Genomic DNA, 10,006 nt, shown 5'->3' with positions numbered 1-10,006 from the left:
GCCCACCACCCATTATGCCAGGACTGGTTTGATAAATTTTGTGTTGCAGGGTTTTTGTCCCTGCAAATGGATTTTTTAATGCATTTTAAATCATAAATGTAAAAATATTATATAAAATATAACTACATAATATAAAAATGTATGCTTTTATTACAAATTCCATTTTACATATATATGTATGCATGTATATTTTTTTCCTGTTTTATATGAAAGAAAGCTTTATCTCCAGTTCATTACCAAATACTGTTTCCTTTAAAGAATGACAGGCGCGCCTGGATGGTATAGTCAGTTAAGTGTCCAACTCTTGACTTGGGCTCACGTCATGATCTCACAATTCGTGAGTTCAAGCCCCGCATCAGGCTTTGCACTGATGGTGAGGAGGCTGCTTGGGACTGTGTCCCTCCTTCTCTCTGCTCCTCTCCCGCTTGTACACACACACTTTTTCTCTCTCTCTCAATAAATAAATAAACTTTAAAAAATGTAAAAAGTAAAGAATGATAGGGATATTTTAAGTATCTTAATTTTTTTTTAATCCATACTTGTTTCATATCCTTTTAGAAACAACCACATCACACATACCGATTTAATTTTTTTGCAGAACATGAGATCCAGGGACCCTCATAGAGCGGTCATGGTATAAATACCACGCTAACACCCTACTCTCTTACTTCTTGATTGGCCATTAGATTTTAGCTGGGTGCAACCTTTCTTTCTCTCTTGTTTAAAAATTTTTTGTAGGTTTTTCAGCCTTAAATTTCTTCTCTATTTCTTCGTAACAGTGTCTAGTGTCATCGTTTCAATACTTCTCAAAATAATGATGAAAACTCAGGGCGCCTGGGTGGCTCAGTTGATTGAGCATCTGACTTTGGCTCAGATCATGATCTCACGGCTCGTGGGTTTGAGCCCCTCGTCGGGCTCTGTGCTGACAGCTCAGAGCCTGGAGCCTGCTTCATATTCTGGGTTTCCCTCTGTCTCTCTCTGTCTCTCAAAAATAAAATAAACATTAAATTTTTTTTTTTAATGATGAAAACTAGGTGGAATAGGTGATTTAAAAAAAAGACGTCTTTTCTTGTCTAAAATCCAGATGTCCAGGGCGCCTGGGTGGCTCAGTCGGTTAAACATCTGACTCTAGATCTCGGCTCAGATCATGATCTCACGGTTTGTGGGTTTGAGTCCCACGCCGGGTTCTGCATTCATGGTGCCGAGACTGCTTGGGATTCTGTCTCTCCTTCTCTCTGCCCCTCTTCCTTGTGCTTTCTCTCTCTCTCTCTCTCTCTCTCTCTCAAAATAAATAAAAGAACTTAAAAAATAATAATAAAATCCAGATGTCCAAATTGTCCCAAATCCAATCTATGCCCATTTTCTTTTCTCTGGGTCATTTGACCAATACTTTTAATCATTAAACTATAATGAATTTTAATATTCTCCCTTTGTGTTTCGGATCTCCTGCACTTTAAAAGAGCTTCATGTCCCACTTTTAGGGAGAAGTGGTGCAGTATTTGATATCCCATATTTCCAGACTTGTCCAGAGAAGCAGCAACTGCTGCTCCCACCAGCCTACAGGGAGAGCCCCTAATAATGCCTGTTTTTGTCTTCTTGTACTCAGAACTATTCTCCACCCTGTCCCTGAAATCTAGATTTTGGCAGCTCCCATATCAACTGGCTTCTAACTTAGGTTCAGAAAAAGAGAGTCACCGTTATGAAGGTTAAAAGCCCAAGATCGGGGCGCCTGGGTGGCGCAGTCAGTTAAGCGTCCGACTTGAGCCAGGTCACGATCTCGCGGTCCGTGAGTTCGAGCCCCGCGTCGGGCTCTGGGCTGATGGCTCAGAGCCTGGAGCCTGTTTCCGATTCTGTGTCTCCCTCTCTCTCTGCCCCTCCCCCGTTCATGCTGTGTCTCTCTCTGTCCCAAAAATGAATAAACGTTGAAAAAAAAATTTTTTTAAAAGCCCAAGATCAAGGTGTTAGGCATTAGGGCCACACTCCCTCTGAGACTCTAGGTGGAAACTTCCCACTCAACTCTTTGCAGTCCCTCCAAATATTTCATATTCTCTCCTGATTCTTGCTTTTTTTTTTTTTCCTACAAGTCATTTCCTTGCCTGACCTCCTGTCTATTGTCCTTGTCAATTTCTGTGGTCTTTCCAAAATAAGCTTAGATGGTCTCTCCTCTGGGACTCTGCTGAGCCTCTGTGGCTCTTCCTGTACACCCTCCTGATATCTGGCGGGGCAGTTATCCACACTGCTATTGCCTTCTCCCTTATCTGCTGCTCCCACTCAGTGTTTCTGTTCCTTGAAGAGAGATGCTAGGTCTTATTCACAATGGTATCGCCCGCATCTAGCTCAGAGCCTGGTCATAGTAGGTATTCCCTAACTAGTTATTCAGTGAATGCACATGTAATACAGAAGTGAGCGATGCTGACAATGCAGAGCACAGCAGGCTTATGAAAAAAAAAATTATGGAAGAGGAAACTCCTGGTATTCATACGTCATTCATATATGATGGATGCCCGGATCCAGGGATGGTGTCTACCATGGCTTAACAGTGGGAGACACTCGTGCTATACATATACATAACAGCTCATCTTAAAGGCTGTTAAGGGGACTTAAGAGGGGTGCCTGGGTGGCTCAGGCAGTTAAATGTCTGACTCTTGATTTCGATATAGGTCATAATCTCACTATTCGTGAGTTCGAGCCCCGTGTTGGGCTCTGTGTTGATAGTGCTCAGCCTGCTTGGGACTTCCTATCTCCTTTTCTCTGCCCTTCCCCTGTTCTCTCTCTCTCTCTCTCTCTTTCTCTCTCTCTCAAAATAAGTGAACATTAAAAAAATTTTAATTAGGGACACCTGGGTGGCTCAGTTGTTTAAGGGTCTGACTTCGACTGAGGTCATGTTCTCACGATTCGTGGGTTCAAGCCCCACTTTGGGCTCTGTGCTGCCAGCTCAGAGCCCGGAGCGTGTTTCAGATTCTGTGCCTTCCTCTCTATCTGTCTCTCCCCTGCTCACACTCTGTCTGTCTGTCTGTCTCTCTCTCTCTCAAAAATAAATAAAACATTTTTAAAAATTAAAAAAATTAAATTAAAAAAAGAGGACTCCAGGAACCATAAGTCATTCATTCATGTGACTTTTGTGCGGTGGTCTAGAGAAGGCTTGGTGAATGGGAATGGTGCAACTCTCCCACCTGCTATATGAAAACCAGCCTTTTCTTGCTTTTTTTTTTTTTTTTTAGTAGATTTTATTTTTTAGAGCAGTCTTAGGTTCACAGAAAAATTGAGCCGAAGGCACAGAGAGTTTCCACACACTCCCTGCCCCACACATGCACAACCTCCTCTGTTATCAGCATTACCCATCCGAGTGCTGTATTTCTACCATCAGTGAGCCTACACTGCCACATGACCATCGCCCAGAGACCACAGTTCAAATTAGGGTTCAGTCTTTGTGCTGTCCATTCTGTGGGTTTGGACAATTTTATAATGACAGGTATCCGGCGTTACCACATAGGGCTTTTTAATTTTTGCTCGTTTTATGAGAAGGAAATTACGGGGTACGCAATAGCACCTGGGGAGGGCGGGGAAAGAGTAAGAAATGGATAGTCTATTCCCTGTCCCTCCAGAAAGACTAGATCAGACTCACCAGATAGAGAGGGACTCTAACCGGAAGCTGAAGAAGCTGGTAGGGCAGCACCCAGGAGAGACCTGCTGGGACGGCGTGTTCAACAGAGCGACGTTAGGGAACAGGTGGGAAGCATGACCGGAGTTTGGGCTTCATTTTGACACAGGCCACTGTGGAGCGTTCATACCCAGAGGGCTCAGAGCAACTTGTCAGATAACTCCAGCCCCGGCAGAGGCTCAGAGAGCCCTGTCACCGAGGGCACCTTAGCAAAGAGGTGCTGGGGCCCTTCTCTCAGACAGCACATCTCAGACAGCTGGTAGACCAGGAGCCTGACTGGAGCCAGTGGGAGGTGACCGTGGCACAGAACAGGTGAGAGATCGTGAACTGAGGACGTGTTGGAGACTTAGGGCAGACACAGATTCACACGTAGTGGAGGTGAGGCGGGGAGGGGGTCCGTGAGCATAGGAGTCATGGTGGCAGGAATGGAGGCCATACATGGGCCCAGTAGCCTGGACTCCCATTTACCAAGTCTGATTAAGATGCTGTGATGGGGAGCCTGGGTGGCGCAGTCGGTTAAGCGTCCGACTTCAGCCAGGTCACGATCTCGTGGTCCGTGAGTTCGAGCCCCGCGTCGGGCTCTGGGCTGATGGCTCAGAGCCTGGAGCCTGTTTCCGATTCTGTGTCTCCCTCTCTCTCTGCCCCTCCCCCGTTCATGCTCTGTCTCTCTCTGTCCCAAAAAAAATAAATAAAAACGTTGAAAAAAAATTAAAAAAAAAAAAAAAAAGACGCTGTGGGTGCCGAAAATGAGAGACCTACAGTGAGCCCTAGGTAGGTTTTGTGTCTGGCTCAGCCTATCAATAGCGATGCCATCAATGAGGAATGCCTCGCCCACCTGGGCTGAACTACTGGTGATGAGTCCCCAGAGACACTTCCCCAGCCACCGCCACCGTTATGGCTGGACTTGGCCTTGTGCCTCTTATTATGATTGCAAGACACATCTCAGCAACAACCCAGGGAACTCTGATAAAAACCACATAAATTATTCACAAGTCCTGGAGAGTACACAACGTGCCTGGGGCCACACAGTGAGGTTGTGGGCAGAGATCAAGAAAGAAAAAGAGAGAGGGCGTGAGGGAGGGAGAGAACCTGGGGTTCTGCCTTTATGGGGGTCAAGGATGTGGGGCTTAGGGTTTCACGAGTTCACTGGTGGTGAATTTAAAACTCAAGAGCAAGGAGTTTAAAGCACAGGAAGGGAGAAGAAGCATCACTCGAGTGGTCAGTCACCTAGGTCCCCTGGGACTTGGTAAAAGGGAAACTTTCTGGGCGAGCCGCCTGGCTATTTATCTACTCGTGTAGCTGGAGAGGTGTTTATTCCAGATGGGTGTCTTTGAAATGAATGCCTCGGTAATCAAAAGCTTCATGGCAGATACTTACATTACAATCAAAAAAAGCTAACTGCCAGGCACTTACGCTACAGTATAGCACTGTCCCTCAAGGGGTCTAACCAGTAGTGCCAGACTAACCCTTCCACCTTGAGAGGGACAGTATTTTGTCTTTACTCTCATATGTATCCCAGGCACCCGTTTGCTTTCCCGGCCTGCCCTACTTCTTCCAGAACCATTAATTGAGGGTTTATAGAGTCATCTCCCAACATGGGAAATAACCCCATCTTTCACACTGGAGGAGGTTGGACAGTGAGCACGTCACTATGGGATCCATTGGTCCTATCGAAGACTGTATCACCCCAGAAGTTGTCAGCCTGATAGAACACCAGGATGGCTTCCAGGAGCCTCACCAAGGCACCAGTGGGGGATGACGTCCCGTGGGGTTGGGCCACCCCCTTCCAAGATGTGGTATACTTTGAACCAATAGCAATTATATGGCACCATGTCCCCAGTAGCAAAACTACACTGAGGAAATTGAGGAGTAGAAGTGGGAAGGACCCCTATCATCACTAAGGAACTCACTTAGGGATTTGTGCACCTGTTTCTCAGGCTTTAAGGTCTATTATATTAGAAGTCATGGCCTCCGGGGATGGAATGCTTCCACCGGGGGGGGGGGGGGGGGGATAGTAAGTCTTCCATTTAACCCAAAGCTGCCACTATAGGATGGTTAGTTTGGACCTTGATGCTGATAGACCAGCAGCAAGGAAAGCATTTGCTCTTCTGGTGTGAGTTACTGACCTTGGTTATCAGGAAAACTCGAGATGCTGATACATAAAGGGACAGGAATGAATGTGTCCACAATTCAAGAGGTAACGCCGAGATGTTTCTTGGTGTTTCCATGTCTGCTGATAACAGTGGCAACCAGGGCCCAATACAAGGGTAGTGTAAGCATGGCTCAGACCCCACAGGGATCAGGGTCTGGGTCCCAGTGGGCAAACCAGCTTAGACCAGCGGGAAGAATTCAATCGACGGATGGGAAGAATGAAACCCAATGGGTGACAGAAGAGGGAATTGATGAATAGTAATTACAACCTCAGGCCTGTTGCATCAGGACCTTGGTTCATCCCCCTAAACTTTTGGTTTTAACCTTTTTTACAACTGGTTTGAAGAGTCAGGGACAGAACAGAGTGGAATTATTATGGGGGACAGTGGATCTTCCTGCACAGCGGGAAGATTTTGAAGCATGATCCACAGAGCCAAAGGGTCCCCAGCAAGACAGAGCCCAGATGGTCCGTAGCACAGCCACTTTCTAATACCTCCCTTACTGGCTTTCCCCTCTCCTCACCATTTGCCACTCCCCTGCAGTGACTCCTGGTATCACTTCCCAAATACTTGCCCTCATAGCCGGGTCTCAGGGTCAGCTCTGGGGGAAAGCCAAACTGTATCCGTTTCTAGTGGCTGCTGTAACAAAAACCACAACCTGGTGGCCAAAAACAACAGGAATCTACTCTCTCACAGTCCTGGAGCATTTGCAGTTGGTATCAGTGGGTCGAAACAGAGACATCAGCAGGGCCATGAAGGTGGCCTCCCCAGAGGATCTGTCCCTTGCCTCTTCCAGCTTGTGGGGGCTGCTGGCATTCCCTGGCTCATAGCTACACCTCTCCTACCCCTGCTTCCGTCTTTGCGTACCCTCTCCTCCGTGTCAGCGCGTCATCCCCCTTGTCCTCTCTCTTCTAAGGACACTTGGGGTGCCACGTAAGCTAATCATACAGGGCAATCTCATTTAAAAATCCTTAACACAATCACAACTGCAAAGACCCTTTGTCCTCATGAAGTCATATCTCCCAGTGATCAGATCTGATATCTTTGGAGGGCATTTTTTCTCCCCGCCACACAAATGAAGACAGATGGATATGGCTGTAGGTACAAGAGTTATGCATGAGGGACTTGGCAGCCATGTTTTATTGTGAGAGGTTCTAGATACATTTGGTGCCAGACTGAACAGACCTTGAATACCAGGCCAAGAATACTGTCCTTATTCTTTGGACAAATGGTTGCAGACTGGAGAGTTCCACAGTAAGTATTCTTTTCTTTAGTTTACACTTGAGATAATAGGTGAAGAGAGGTTAAGTCCCTTGCCAAGTTGACCAAATTCGTGTGTGGTGTTGTCGGAGTCCAAAGCAAAGTCTGTTTTGGATCCAAAGCCATGCTTCATTCATTTTACCACCCTGCCTCCTGCAGTGGGTTAGAATGGGATGGACACTGAAAATCCTGCTTTGTTAACATGAATCTGGCTGTAGACAACAGAAAGTTTAGAAGAGAGAGAAATTGCAAGCCAGCAACATACTGAACTGGCCCCTGGCTGGGCATAACCTCCACCTGTCTGGCTGCCTTTATTAAGCGGCTCTGAATGCACGTGCAAACTGCTACAATCATTATAAATTATTCTTGCATAGATTCTGTGGAAGGTAGTTAATATGTTGAAAGAAATAAAAACACTGTTAGGAGCACCTTCAAAATTTTTATTAGCATTATGCTCTTATGCTAGACGTTTAATGTTCCAGTCACGCATTCGCATTTTATGAGTAATAGAGATTTAAGTAGAGAGTCAGACTAATATGTAGAAAATAATTTTTTTTTCTCTGTGGGAGATTGCCTCAGCAAGAACCAAGCCTGTTTTTTGTTTGTGAAGGATGTATTCATGTTTATATATATATAATATATTATATATATATTAATTATTATATATATTATATTAATTATTATATATATTATGTATATAATATATTTATGTATAGTATTTATATATTTATACATAAAATAATATTATGTATTTATATTTGCCTTATATAGGTGATATATAATATATTTTATTTATTTGTAATAAAAATACATTAACATATAATAATATAATATATTTTATTTATTTGCATATTTATAATAGACCAATATGAAATATAATATATAAGAATATAATAATTTAGGGGTGCCTGGGTGGCTCAGTCAGTCAAGCGTTTGACTTTGGCTCAGGTCATGATCTCACGGTTCGTGGGTTCGAGCCCTGCCTCCTCTGTGCTGACAGCTTGAAGTCTGGAGCCTGCTTTGGATTCTGTGTCTCCCTGTCTCTCTGCCCCTCCCCCACTCACACTCTGTCTCTCTGTCTCTCTGTCTGTCTCTCTCTTTCTCAAAAATGATTAAACATTCAAAAAATTTCTAAAAGAATATAATATTTTATACAATATTTTATATGTTAATATGCTATATAATACTTTGTGTATTTGTACATGTAATATAGTGATAACCTTTTTTTAATTTTTTTTAATGTTTTATTTTATTTTTGAGACAGAGAGAGACAGAGCATGAACAGGGGAGGGCCAGAGAGAGAGGGAGACACAGAATCTGAAACAGGCTCCAGGCTCTGAGCTGTCAGCACAGAGCCCGACACGGAGCTCGAACTCACGGACCGCGAGATCATGACCTGAGCCGAAGCTGGACGCTTAACCGACTGAGCCACCCAGGCGCCCCAGTGATAACCTTTTTTTAATGACAGAGCTGTTAGTACAGAAACACCCCTGTTTGTCAGAATCCGACTTCCAGTTAAGGGGCTATCTACTTGGAGAAAAATCATGGGCTAGAAGTAAGCGAAAAGTGACTGTATGCCCAAAACCATTTACAGAAAGCCACTTTGACAAGCCACATTCTCCTTCCCTGAGCCTTCATGTCAGTTATATACAGCATCACTTTTATAACATGCTTAGCTATGTGGTTTCCCCCGCCACAGAAAATTATAAGTGGAAAGTTGAAAGAGAACAAAGGATGGTGTTAGAAGTCGTAAAACTAAGAGCAGAAAAACACTTGATGTGGCCAAAGAAACAGAGGAACTGAAGGGCCATGGACACTCTATTCCCACCCCAAAAGTAGAGCATGCCGTGAGCTGGTCTTGTATGAACATGTGGTTCATTACGTTGAGTTGGGTGTTCCCCATTTAAGAAACCAGAGAAGTGAATACACGTTGGAACGCTATTTACCTCAAAATAGTTAAAATTTCAAAGCTTCTATTTTGGAAGAGACAAGGTCTGGTTGCAAAACTTGCTGGTGGGAAATAACTCACTTCTAAAACTGAAGAATAAAAGCGATTACTACGCAAAATGCTTTTATCCGCAGCGTCTACCATCCCACACCTCCCCACTTCCCCCCTCCCCGATCCTCTTAAGTGACAGGAACAAAAAACTCTCTTAAAGACTAAGTTCATGACAGCCCTCGGGGAATAGGGGGTGACACTGAGGGGTCCTGAAATTGGGAGGAATTTCTGGAAGATAGAAAGCAGCTGGGATCAAATTGACAAGACTTGAGGAAACCACAGCCCAACATAGGCATGGAAAAATCCTACTAGGAAGATAAGAGCAGATGTAGAGAACTCCCAGCTCAGTGTCATCAGTGAGAGACCAGAAGTGACCTTTGGCAACCGTGAGGGTAATTAAAGGACCGCATGCTGAACAGCCAGTCAGTCACCAGCAACTCCATCCAGGATGAAAGAGAAGATGCACGGCAGCCACCTGGAGGGTAGTGATTAATCTAGTTTGTCCTTAGGTATAAATGGAGAAGTGAGAACACCAGACATTTGGGGGAAATCATTAAAACTAAAAAGGAGAGACAAAACATTGACCCTAGAGAAATTTCATGAAAGAGAAATAAACTTCCAAGCTTTTTAATCAACATCATCAGAGAGATTCAGGATGATAGTGCACCATAAAACAATACTCTGCTAGGAAAAAGAAGCAAAGAACCAGTAAGAACCCATAGGATTCTTAAATTATGAAAATAGAACATTTAATGGGAGGAAAGACAAGTGGATACAGTAATGGATAAATTAGTGACCTAAAGACAGAGGGTGGCAAACTTTTCCTCTGAAAGGTCAGACTGAGAAAAGAATTAAAAGACATGAAAGCTCATTTCAAGAGTTCCAGAAACAGAGAAAATCAAATGGAGAAAAATATAAAGGGAAATAAATGAAAGC

The sequence above is a fragment of the Leopardus geoffroyi genome, chromosome D2 (assembly GCF_018350155.1).
Source record: "Leopardus geoffroyi isolate Oge1 chromosome D2, O.geoffroyi_Oge1_pat1.0, whole genome shotgun sequence".
Lineage (NCBI taxonomy): Eukaryota > Metazoa > Chordata > Mammalia > Carnivora > Felidae > Leopardus > Leopardus geoffroyi.
The sequence above is the reverse complement of the archived record's forward strand: the minus strand, read 5'-3'. Positions refer to the sequence as shown.